Source organism: Triticum urartu, chromosome 7A (assembly GCF_056163025.1).
Source record: "Triticum urartu cultivar PI428250 chromosome 7A, HENAU_Tu73, whole genome shotgun sequence".
Classification (NCBI taxonomy): Eukaryota; Viridiplantae; Streptophyta; class Magnoliopsida; order Poales; family Poaceae; genus Triticum; species Triticum urartu.
Genome location: NC_141879.1, coordinates 237,854,021 through 237,867,302, shown reverse-complemented (window position 1 = coordinate 237,867,302; position 13,282 = coordinate 237,854,021).

Genomic DNA, 13,282 nt, shown 5'->3' with positions numbered 1-13,282 from the left:
CGACGATGGTGAAGGGCAAGACCACCGCTTTGGAGCGCGTGAAGAAGGCGGCGGCGGCAGGGAAAGGGAAGAGATCCGCTCGGGGCGGATCCTCCTCCAGGACCGCTCTGCCCAAAGGTTGGATCCAGGGCGACTGGATGCCCTCGGTGCTCCGGCAAGACGATCTTGACGACATGGTCGAGGGGGGAGCCATTCCCCACGAAGCTGCGCGTCTTCCGGAGGGGGAGATCAAACCTCAACCCCGTGACGGTGAGTGCGTGCTCCTAGCCACCCACATCGACCGAGGGTTTTCTCTGCCGCCCCATCCTTTCTTCCGGAGTTTCTTGAATTTCTTCGGAGCGCAGCTCCATCACTTTACCCCCAACTCCATAGTCTATCTTGCCGCGTTCATTTCTATGTGCGAGGCCTTCCTGGGTTGCCATCCGCATTGGGGGCTTTTCAAGCATATTTTCACTTGCCGCTCCCAGTCGGTTAAAAAGGCCAAGTCGAGTGATGAAAAGACGCAAGTGATCCAGTTGTGCGGGGGCCTGGCGATCCAGACGAGGGGGAAGAGCTGTTTTCCCTCTATCACCTTCCCGGAGTCGGTCCGCGGCTGGCAGTCGACCTGGTTCTACTGCCAGGACCAGGCGACCCCCGGACAGTCGACTGGTCTTCCTCCTTTTTCCCTTGACCGAGCCGAGAAGCCTGTCTCTCTTAAAGTCACGCCGGAGGAAAAGGCCCAGGTCAAGGTGTTGGCGGGTCGAGTGGTTGAGCTTGTCCGTGAGGGGGTGACTGGGATGGACCTGCTAGAGGTCTTCCTCCAGAGGCGCATTCAACCGCTCCAGGCGCGAGACCACCCAATGTGGCTGTATTCTGGCCTTGACGACACCACTCGGATCCACCCGGAGGAGGTCACCGATGAGATGCTGGCGGGGTGGCTGTCAAGTATCACGGGGAACAAAGACAACCCCCGAGGAGCCAGGAGGGTGATTCCACTCGACAACTCATATGAAGTGGATCAGGTATGTCTTTGTGTTAGATATCCGGCCTTCTGTATTAGTCTTCTTTGTATAAGTCGACTGACTTTCGTCCTGTCCGTTGTCCTCCAGGCTACCACTGAGATGTACTCGACGCCCAGCGGGGCACAGGGGTCGACCGAGGAAGGTGAGGGGAGCGGAGGCGAGAGCGGGGACGACCAGGTCGAGTGGGAGTCCGATGGTGAGGGAGAGGAGGGCGACGACATCTTCTCCAGCGAGGAGGAGGAGGAGGCTGAACCCTCCCGCCCGGAGGGACGGTCCAAGCTTGCCCACGATCCAACGCAGGAACGTGGCAAGGCGGCCGCTCCTGTTGGGCAGTCGTCGAAATGCCCTCGGACTTCTTCTCCTCCGCCGACCGGGAAGGCTCCCAAGCACCCACGAACGGCGCCATCTAAGCCGCCCAAGGCCATGCCCAAAATGAAGATAGCTGTTCCCACCATTTCGGGGTAACAACAATACTTGCTTTCCTTTGTCGACTGTGGACGGATCCTTGGTCGATTCACTGGGCCAACTGACTAACTTTCGAGATTTGCAGTGGTGCAACTTCTGAGGTCTCCGCCAGGAACAACGACCAAGAGATGGAGGACGCTGTCACCTCCAACCCTGGTATGATCACTGCCATCCTGCTTATGAGTCGACTGAAGAAGGTGTTGGTCGATTGAATGTTTTCCTTGCAGCTCCTCCTCATGTTATCGACCTTCCGGACGACGACGACAACACACCACTGAGGGTGAAGAGGAAGAAGAAGGTGTTGGCTGGCAAGGCTCCGCAATCCACTCCCGCGCCTGAGGCTACGGTTCAGGATGATGGCGAACCCACTCGGGCTTCCGTGACTTTCGCTGTTCCTTTGACGAGTGTGCAGCCTTCAGCGTCGACTGCAGACCCGTCTTCGCTTTTTGCTGCGTACCCCGTCCCTGAGGACCAAGCGGCTGCTGCGAAGGAGGCTGTACGCCAGGCTGGGGTCATGATGGAGCAGGTAAAAGTGGCTCGGGAGGCTTGCCAGGCGGCTTACGACGCAAGCTCGGCTCTTCAGAGCAATGTCCAGGTCAGTCGACTTCAACACTTGGTCTGTTTTGGTATATTCTTTGAAGAATCTCTTTTCCGAAGATCTTTAAGTTTGTACACCCAGTGGGTGTTTTTGCCAATTCTTGGACGAGTGGGGGCACGCTAAGTGCACCCACTGGGTGTAGTCCCCGAGACTACGGTCGACTGCTGGCAGTCGACTGTAGTCTCTTTAAATTGAGTCGTAGTTAAGTTTCTCCGCTCTGTCTGATCGGGTCGTGTCGAATGGAACCTCGTCGACTGCGGGCAGTCGACGTCTTTTCTCTCTTTCTTCTCTTTCTTTTTCTTTCTCCTTTTTTTTACTGTGGGGGCACGCTAAGTGCACCCACTGGGTGTAGTCCCCGAGACTACTGTCGAATAGTCTTAGAAACTCTGTTATTGTCTCTTAACTGCTCGGAAGCAGCTTGTCTTGGACTCGACTTCAGGGAACGGTCGAGTGGGTTAGGAACCGGTGGGGGCACGCTAAGTGCACCCACTGGGTGTAGTCCCCGAGACTATGGTGGACTGCTGGCAGTCGACCGTAGTCTTAGTATTTACTGCCTTTGTTGCTTTTTCCTTTTTACTGAAATTGTAACTCCTCTTCTTTGACTTCAGAAATCTTGTGATCTTGGAACCCGCTTGGCTGACTTGGAGAAGCAGCAAATTCAAATGAACCTTGATCTGGAGCTGGCCAGGACAGAGCTGCAGAATGTCAGAGACGGCGCCGCAGGTAAGACACCTTTGTCGACTGGTTGGTTTTTAGGCTTGAGTATCTTTTCGCTTTCTCCGACTCAATCGTCATTTTTGCAGAAAAACTGAAAGAAGCTCTGGCGAAGAAGGATCAGGACTTGGCTGCTGCTCGCAAGGAGGCTGATGACAAGACCGCTCTGGCCGCGCAGAAGCTGGCTTCGGTCGACCAATTAGAAGGGGAGAACACCAAGTTGAAGACCGCTCTGAAGGAAGCCAACAGGGAGTGTTCGCGTTGGAAGAAGGAGCACCTCACCCTGAGCGAGAAGATGGAAAGCGTCGCTCGCAGGAGAGACGACCTGGAGAGCTACTTGAGGAGCTTTGCCAAGAAGCTGTACATCAAGCTCGAAGGTGCGCAATCAGTTCCGACTGGTTCTTTTTGTGTCGACTCAGTTTTATGAAATTTGACTTATCCTTGGGCCGTGTATGCAGAACTTTGCCAGAACTTCGAAGAGGAGACCGGGCGGATCGAAACAGGTTTGGATCCAATCAACTCTCCGGTGCAAGACGAAGCTGCCATGAACCTGCTCCGACTGGAATCCTGTGTTGATGGCGTCGTGGATTATTTGGCGCGACTGAAGGTCGCCATGACGCGGATCGACCCGACGCTTTGGCCAGAGTCCACGCTCCAGAACGATCTCGAGTCTCTGATGACTCAACTCAACGGGATCCCTGACCGAGTGCAAGAGTGGAAGAAGTCTTCAGCTCGGTGCGGTGCCGACGTGGCTCTGTCTCTGGTCCGCGTCCATTGCAAGGAGGCGCGGGAGGAGAAGCTGGCCGCCATCCAAGTCGCCAACACGAGGAAGCACAACTTCCAGGACTTCATGGAGACATTTATTGCTGCTGCTACCCGCATCGCAGATGGGATCGACTTGGATGAGTTTGTCGCCCCTGCCAGTCCTCCTCCTCCTCCTGAGGAATGAAAAAACTTGCCTCGGGATGCCGAGTGTATTTTGTAATCCGTTAAACTCTGCCTTAAATTTGCCTCGGAATGCCGAGTGGAAGTGTAACAGTTAAAACTCTGCCGAGCTGTGGGCTCGAGTACTTCGATCTGAGGTCTCTCGGATATTTTAGGCTTTATTTGAACTTGATTTGCCGTTGAATCTCTTTGTGGATGAACCGTCGAGTGGGACTTGATCTTCACTCGAAATAACTTTGTGTCTGTGGAGCGGCTCCGAAGGAGAAGGTGGCAGTCGACCTACCCCTCGTCGTCCTTGGGACATGGGAAATGTTTCACACTTAGGCGAGCGCTTGGCTGCAGCTAAGTCTCCGAGCGGGAGGTTTGCTCTCGCTCGGTAGGATTTCAAACTTAGGCGAGTGCTGACCGCAGCTAAGTCTCTTCGTAGGAGAACTTAGGCGAGTGCTGACTGCAGCTAAGTCTCTGCGTAAGAGAACTTAGGCGAGTGCTGGACTGCAGCTAAGCCTCCGAGTGGGAGGATCGCTCTCCACTCGGTAGGATTTTTTAAACTTAGGCGAGTGCTGACTGCAGCTAAGTCTCTTCGTAGGAGGACTTAGGCGAGTGTTGGACTGCAGCTAAGCCCCCGAGTGGGAGGATCGCTCTCCACTCGGTAGGATTTTTTAAACTTAGGCGAGTGCTGACTGCAGCTAAGTCTCTTCGTAGGAGGACTTAGGCGAGTGTTGGACTGCAGCTAAGCCCCCGAGTGGGAGGATCGCTCTCCACTCGGTAGGATTTTTTAAACTTAGGCGAGTGCTGACTGCAGCTAAGTCTCTTCGTAGGAGGACTTAGGCGAGTGTTGGACTGCAGCTAAGCCCCCGAGTGGGAGGATCGCTCTCCACTCGGTAGGATTTTTTAAACTTAGGCGAGTGCTGACTGCAGCTAAGTCTCTGCGTAAGAGAACTTAGGCGAGTGCTGGACTGCAGCTAAGCCTCCGAGTGGGAGGATCGCTCTCCACTCGGTAGGATTTTTTAAACTTAGGCGAGTGCTGACTGCAGCTAAGTCTCTGCGTAAGAGAACTTAGGCGAGTGCTGGACTGCAGCTAAGCCTCCGAGTGGGAGGTTTGCTCTCCACTCGGTAGGATTTTTTAAACTTAGGCGAGTGCTGACTGCAGCTAAGTCTCTTCGTAGGAGGACTTAGGCGAGTGCTGGACTGCAGCTAAGCCTCCGAGTGGGAGGTTTGCTCTCCACTCGGTAGGATTTTTTAAACTTAGGCGAGTGCTGACTGCAGCTAAGTCTCTTCGTAGGAGGACTTAGGCGAGTGTTGGACTGCAGCTAAGCTCCCGAGTGGGAGGATCGCTCTCCACTCGGTAGGATTTTTTAAACTTAGGCGAGTGCTGACTGCAGCTAAGTCTCTGCGTAAGAGAACTTAGGCGAGTGCTGGACTGCAGCTAAGCCTCCGAGTGGGAGGATCGCTCTCCACTCGGTAGGATTTTTTAAACTTAGGCGAGTGCTGACTGCAGCTAAGTCTCTGCGTAAGAGAACTTAGGCGAGTGCTGGACTGCAGCTAAGCCTCCGAGTGGAAGGTTTGCTCTCCACTCGGTAGGATTTTTTTTTGAACTTAGGCGAAACGGGTTCGCGGCTAAGTCACCCACTGGGGGTTCTCGTATGTAAACAGGAGTGACAACAATCATTGGAACACTCTTGACCTTGATAAAAATGAACTGCAGAAGTTTCTCTTATTACATCTTTATGGGAAGGAACTTAAGTGTAAAAGGGGCGGAGTAGTTCTGCATTCCAGGCTCGAGGCTCGTCGATCTGGCGATCAACATTGAAGAGGTGAGACGCTCCATTGTGGAGGACTCTGGTGATGATGAAGGGACCTTCCCAAGTGGGAGCAAGCTTGTGTGGTTTCTGTTGATCCACTCGGAGGACCAAATCTCCTTCTTGGAAGGCTCGACTCTTCACATTCCGGGCGTGGAATCGACGCAAGTCTTGCTGATAAATGGTTGATCTGATCATGGCCATCTCCCTCTCTTCTTCGAGGAGGTCGACTGCGTCTTGCCGGGCCTGTTCTGCTTCATCTTCGGTGTAAAGCTCGACTCGGGGCGCGTTGTGAAGAAGATCACTTGGCAGAACCGCTTCGGCTCCATAAACCAGAAAGAAAGGAGTTCTTCCAGTCGACCGGTTAGGGGTGGTCCTCAATCCCCACAGAACTGACGGAAGCTCGTCGACCCAAGCACCTGCCGCGTGCTTGAGATCACGCATCAGCCGAGGTTTCAGTCCTTTAAGAATCAGACCATTTGCTCTTTCGGCTTGCCCATTCGACTGAGGATGCGCGACCGACGCGTAGTCGACTCGTGTGCCTTGAGAGGCGCAAAAAGCTCTGAACTGGTCCGAATCGAAGTTTGACCCATTGTCGGTGATGATGCTATGAGGGACTCCATATCTGAATGTTAGTCCTTTGACGAAACTGATAGCAGTGCCAGCATCGAGGTTCTTGATAGGCTTGGCTTCGATCCATTTGGTGAACTTGTCGACTGCCACAAGCACATGCGTGAACCCGCTCCTGCCTGTTCTCAGTGGGCCAACCATGTCCAGTCCCCAGACAGCAAATGGCCAGACGAGAGGAATGGTCTTCAGGGCCGATGCAGGCTTGTGTGACATGTTGGAGTAGAACTGGCAGCCTCCGCACTTGTCGACTATCTCTTTAGCCATCTCATTTGCTCTAGGCCAGAAGAATCCCGCTCGGTATGCTTTAGCCACAATGGTCCGAGAGGACGCATGGTGGCCACAGGTTCCCGAGTGGATATCATCAAGGATTATCCAACCCTCTTCTGGTGTAATGCACTTCTGACCGGTTCCAGTCGCGCTTTCTCTATACAACTGCCCCTTTATGACTGTGAAGGCCTTAGATCGGCGGACGATCTGTCGAGCCTCTTCCTCATCCTCTGGGAGTTCTTTCCTTAGGATATACGCGATGTATGGTATCGTCCAGTCGGGAGTGATGGCCAAGACTTCCATGATCAGGTCGACCACAGCAGGAACTTCGACTTCAGTCGGATCCGTGGCACTTTTCGGTTGTGGGGCTTCTTCTGTGAAAGGATCTTCCTGGACTGACGGCGAGCGGATGTGCTCCAAAAACACATTGCTGGGAATGGCTTCTCGCTTGGAGCCTATCTTTGCCAGGTCATCAGCTGCTTGGTTTTTCAGTCGGGGGATGTGATGAAGCTCTAACCCCTCGAATTTCTTTTCTAGCTTTCTCACTTCATTGCAATAACCAGTCATAGCTGGACTTCTGACGTCCCACTCCTTCATCACCTGATTAACCACCAAATCTGAGTCGCCATAGACCATGAGGCGGCGGACGCCGAGTGAAATGGCCATGCGCAATCCATACAAAAGTGCTTCATACTCTGCTTCATTGTTTGAGGAATCGAAGTGAATCTGGAGAACATATCTGAGCTTATCTCCTCGGGGGGGGGGGGGGGGGACTAGAACTACCCCAGCACCAGAACCATTCAGCATCTTAGATCCGTCGAAAAACATGGTCTAGTGCTCCGAGTGAACTTGAGTCGGAAGTTGCTGTTCAATCCACTCGGCGATGAAATCTGCGATTGCTTGGGACTTGATAGCCTTCTTTGCTTCAAACTTGATATCTAGGGGAAGGAGTTCAATCACCCACTTGGCCACTCGACCAGTTGCGTCTCTGTTATGCAGAATCTCTGACAGTGGGGCGTCGCTGACGACTGTAATGGAATGGTCAGAGAAGTAGTGTGCAACCTTCTTCGTGGTCATGTAAATCCCATATACAAGCTTCTGATAGTGAGGGTATCTTTGTTTTGAAGGGGTTAAAACTTCAGACAGATAATAGACTGGGCGCTGAACTCTGAAGGCCTTTCCTTCTTCTTCCCGCTCGACCGTGAGTACTGTACTGACAACTTGTCCCGTGGCCGCAATGTACAACAGCATAGGCTCTTTGCTGATTGGGGCAGCAAGCACCGGCTGGGTGGAGAGCAGAGCTTTGAGTTCTGCAAACGCTGCGTCAGCTTCTGGGGTCCACTCGAACTTGTCAGACTTCTTCATCAGTCGGTAGAGAGGCAATGCCTTCTCGCCGAGATGAGAGATGAATCGACTTAAAGCGGCCAGGCAGCCTGTAAGCTTTTGGACATCGTGCACGCGTACAGGACGCTTCATCCGGAGTATGGTGCCAATTTTCTCAGGATTGGCGTCGATCCCTCGTTCGGAAACGAGAAAATCGAGTAACTTTCCGCCTGGAACTCCGAATGTGCATTTTGATGGATTGAGCTTGATATCATACTCCTGAGGTTGGCAAAGGTTTTGGCAAGGTCAGCTCGCAGGTCGGAACCTTTCCGTGACTTGACCACAATATCATCCATGTATGCCTCCACATTCCGACTGATTTGAGTGAGTAAACACTTCTGGATCATTCTCATGAACGTGGCTCCGGCGTTCTTGAGGCCGAACGGCATGGTGACATAACAGAAGCATCCGAATGGGGTGATGAAAGCTGTTTTGATTTCGTCGGGTCCATACAGACGGATCTGATGGTACCCGGAATAAGCATCTAGAAAAGACAATCTCTCGCACCCCGCAGTCGAGTCGACTATTTGGTCGATGCGAGGGAGAGGAAAATGGTCTTTAGGGCAGGCCCGATTGATATGTTTGAAATCTATGCACATGCGAAGTGACTTGTCTTTCTTGGGGACCATGACTACATTGGCGAGCCACTCGGAGTGGTAAATCTCTCGGATAAACTCTGCTGCTAAGAGTCGAGCCACCTCCTCGCCAATGGCTTGCTTCTTCTGGACGGCGGACCGTCGAAGGTGTTCCTTCACAGGCTTGAATTTTGGGTCGCCCCACAGACGGTGCTCAGCCAGCCCCCTGGGAACTGCAGGCATGTCAGAGGGTTTCCATGCGAAGATGTCCCAGTTCTCACGGAGGAGCTGGATGAGCGCTTCTTCCTATTTGGATTCGAGCGTTGTTGAGATATGAGTCGGGGCAGCATCGAGGTCGGTCGGGTGAATGTGGACTGTCTTCGTTTCACCAGTCGACTGAAAAGCTGACTCTGAAGCGGGCTTCTTGGCCCGTAGCAATTCACTCGGATCGGCAGTCTTTTGGTACTCTTGCAGCTCGACCACTGCCATCTGAGCATCTGCAATCTTTGAGCCTTTCTGAAAGCATTCTTCCGCCTTCTTCCGATTGCCTGTGACAGTGATCACACCTTTGGGGCCAGGCATCTTCAGTTTGAGGTACACGTAACATGGTCGGGCCATGAAGCGTGCGTAAGTTGGCCTGCCCAAAATGGCGTGGTAAGCACTTTGGAAGTCCACGACCTCGAATGTCAATTTTTCCTTGCGGTAATTCTTTGAATCACCGAAAACCACACCAAGAGCGATCTGGCCGAGTGATTGGGCTTTCTTCCCAGGAATGACTCCATGGAAACTCATGTTACTAGTGCTGAGTCTGGACATCGGAATGCCCATTCCTTTCAATGTTTCAGCATACAGTATGTTCAGGCCACTGCCTCCATCCATCAGGACTTTAGTCAGTCGAGTGCCTTCAACAATTGGGTCGACCACCAAAGCTTGCCTCCCAGGGGTGGCAATGTGCGTCGGGTGATCAGACTGGTCGAATGTGATGGCAGTCTGGGACCACTTCAAGTAACTTGGTGTTGCCGGGGCAACCATGTTCACCTCTCGGTTAATGATTTTCAGTCGACTTTTGCTCTCGACATCGGCAAAAATCATCAGGGTGGAATTGACTTGGGGGTATCCATCGTCGCTGTCTTCCTTGTCCTCGACCCTGTCCGATTCTTTTTCCTTATCCTTGGACTGCTTTCCTTGGAACTGCTGGATCAGGAGTCGGCACTGTCGAGTGGTATGCTTCGGGTAAATAAAATTACCCTCTTCATCCTTTTTGGTGTGGATGTGACATGCAGATCCAAAACATCATTTTCGTCTTGATCCTTGACTTTTTTGGGCTTCCAGGTGCCTTTGGGTTTTCCCTTGAAGTTTCCCTGGGCTACGGCCAGGGCCTCCCCAGGAGCGGCTGGCTCGGCCTTCCGCTTCTGCTTCCGACTGGAATTGCCTCCAGTTTCCTGGGCGACTGCTTTCTGCTTGCCACTCCGGAGTCGATCTTCGTCTTCTCCGTTAGCATACTTGGTGGCAATCTCCATCATCCGATTCAGCGACATCTCTCCAGTTCGACCGAACTTCAGATTCAACTCTCTGTATTTAACACCTTCCTTGAAGGCACAAACTGCTTGATGGTCCGGCACGTTCTCAACCGAGTGATGCAGCGTGATCCACCTCTGGATGTATTCCCTCAGAGTTTCATTCGGCTTCTGCACGCAAGACCGCAGCTCGGTTAGGCCTACGGGTCGCTTGCATGTTCCTTCAAAGGTTGTGATAAACACTCGGGAGAGGTCCTCCCAAGTGTAAATGCTGTTGGGTGCCAACTGATTTAGCCATGCTCTGGCCGAGCCCTCTAACATGAGAGGCAAATGCTTCATGGCCACCTCGTCATTGCCACCGCCAATCTGTACAGCCACTCGGTAATCTTCGAGCCAGGTGTTGGGCTTAGATTCACCGGTGAACTTGCCGATTCCAGTCGCCAACCTGAAATTGGGAGGTATCACTGCGGCTCTGATGGCTCGACTGAAACACTCTGGCCCTGAAGCGCGTACTCTGCTGCTGGCAGGCGCATCTCTGTTGTGGCCTTCTCGATGAGCTCTGTTCCTGTCAACCAAACCTTGAACGAGGATGGATCTCGCATCAAAGCCTGGGTCTCTGGGGTCGACTGGAATCCTCTGCCCAACGCTATGAGGGCGTCTGTCATCTTGCCGTCGAAGCGCATAAGACCCACTCCTCGGGGGAGGGGTTGGCACTCGACGTCGATCATCACGGTCGAATCGGTGATCATATAGCTCATTCCTCCTGTACTGATCATGCTGGCCACCACGTCCCTCACGCCTCGGGGGCGATCTCGGGCTGTGAGCTGACTCGACTGTATCTGTTGCGAAAGACCGACTGTGGATCCTATTCCGCGACTAAGAGATAGCGGAATTCTGGTCTCCTGCCGCCCGGAGCAATGCTCTGATCTGTAACAAGCCCCTGCCTGCCTCCGACTGGGAGGGCTGAATTGATTCTGCTATACGGGCCGCCGCGGCCAAATTCTGAACTGGGGTTCGGTATACCTGCGTCGGCGGGAAGAGCTGGCGTCGACTGGACTCGGGAGCCCGCTGACGCGCTTGCTCGTCGAGTGCTCGCTGAAGATTCTCCAGTCGAGTGCGCTCGGCCAAGTTGGCCAAACGCGCGTCCTCCAAGGCCCGGGCCTTGGGGTTCTCTCCGATGATAGGAGTGCGGAGCGCATCGAAGTCCCGGCGGCGAAGCTCCTCTCGCTGCAATGGCGCGAGAGGTTCGGGGAGATACTCGTCGTGGGGATGCGATGGATCGCCCCCACCCGCGCCTCCATCAGTGCGAGGGAAACCAGGGGGGACTGTGTGTTCCATCGACCGCCATAACCTCAGCCGCAGGATCGCTGCTGTCGCACTCGGATGCGGTCTCCACGGAGCCAGTCGAACAGGCCGTAGAGGGATTCGACGGGCTCGATGGCCGCGACTTGCGGGGCTGCCGATTGGCGGGCCACGGCGTGCCTCACCCACCGCTGAAGTCTTGACCGACCGGAGTGCTTGCGCTGGTGGGAGACAGGGCGGGGAGATGATACGGGGGCCGACCCATATTGGGTCGACGGTTGCCGCAGGAGGACGCCACGAACGCATGCGCGGAAATGTGTCGCACCGCGGGCGGGGAGCGCGTCGATGTCGAGCGGTGCCTCCTGAAGCCAGGCGGAGTCGTCGATGATGAAGGTGAGCGCGCCGAGACGGATCTCGCGGTCCTTCACCAAAACTCCGCAAGAAAACATGATCAAAGGGATCGAGAAAAATCACAACTTCTCCAACTAAGCGCTAAGATTCAGGCCCCACGGTGGGCGCCAACTGTCGTGGTTCTAACTCTGAGAGTGAGGTAGGGGGTGAGTATGGAGAGGCGAGATCCTAGCTATGGGGAAGTTGTTGCACGCGAGGTTTACGAGTTCAGGCCCTTCTCGGAGGAAGTAATAGCCCTACGTCTCAGAGCCCGGAGGCGGTCGACTGGATTATGCGTGTATAGGTTACAGGGGTGCGAACCCTTCCTACTGAGGAGGGGGGTGGCTTATATAGAGTTCGCCGACCCCCTCCTGCCCTCAGTAATGCAGGGTTTAAAGTACATTTAAGATGGGGCGTTACTGGTAACGCCTCTAATAAAGTGCTGTAATGACCATGAAGACTACTTAACAGCTGACCGTTTGCCTACAGAGTGACTGTAGATCTTCTGGCAGTCGAGTGAATAGCTTCATGGTCGAGTGGTAGCTTCTTGGTCGAGTGTTTTGAACCTGTCGAGTGGGATGCCTTCAAGTCGATTGAAAGGTGATTTCTCCCAGGGATGTCCTAGAGTAGGACTCTTCGGTCAGGTCCGTGTCCCTACCCTAGGTACATGTCTTCATCAGCCACCGCGAGGAGATCTAACCACCACCAGACGATGGAGAAGGCCCCATCACCACCATTGATGACCCACAAGTATATGGGATCAATCATAGTTCTTTTGATAAGTAAGAGTGTCGAACCCAACGAGGAGCAGAAGGAAATGACAAGTGGTTTTCAGCAAGGTATTCTCTACAAGCACTGAAATTATAAATAACGAGTAGTTTGATAGCAAGATAATTTGTAACAAGCAAGTAACAGTAACAGTAACAAAAGTGCAGCAAGGTAGCACAATCCTTTTGAGGCAAAGGACAAGCCAAAACGGTTTCTTATGATAAGCAAAACGTTCTTGAGGGTACACGGGAATTTCATCTAGTCACTTTCATCATGTTGGTTTGATTTGTGTTCGCTACTTTGATAATTTGATATGTGGGTGGACCGGTGCTTAGGTGTTGTTCTTATTGAACAAACCTCCTACTTATGATTTACCCCCTCGCAAGCATCCGCAACTACAAGAAAAGTATTAAGAATAAATTCTAACCATAGCATTGAACTTTTGGATCCAAATCGGTCCCTTACGGAATAGCGCATAAACTAGGGTTTAAGCTTCTGTCACTCTCGCAACCCATCATCTAATAACTGCTCCACAATGCATTCCCTTAGGCCCAAATATGGTGAAGTGTCATGTAGTCGACGTTCACATGACACCACTAAGGGAATCACAACATACATACCATCAAAATATCGAACACATATCAAGTTCACATGATTACTTGCAACAAGATTTCTCCCGTGACCTCAAGAACAAAAGTAACTACTCAGAAATGATAATCATGCTCAAGATCAGAGGGGTATTAAATAGCATAATGGATCTGAACATATAATGTTCCACCAAGTAAACCATATTGTAATCAACTACAAGATGTAATCAACACTACTAGTCACCCACAAGTACCAATCTATAGTTTCGGTGCAAAGATTGAACACTAGAGATGAACTAGGGTTTGAGAGGATATGGTGTTGTTGAGGATGTTGATGGCGA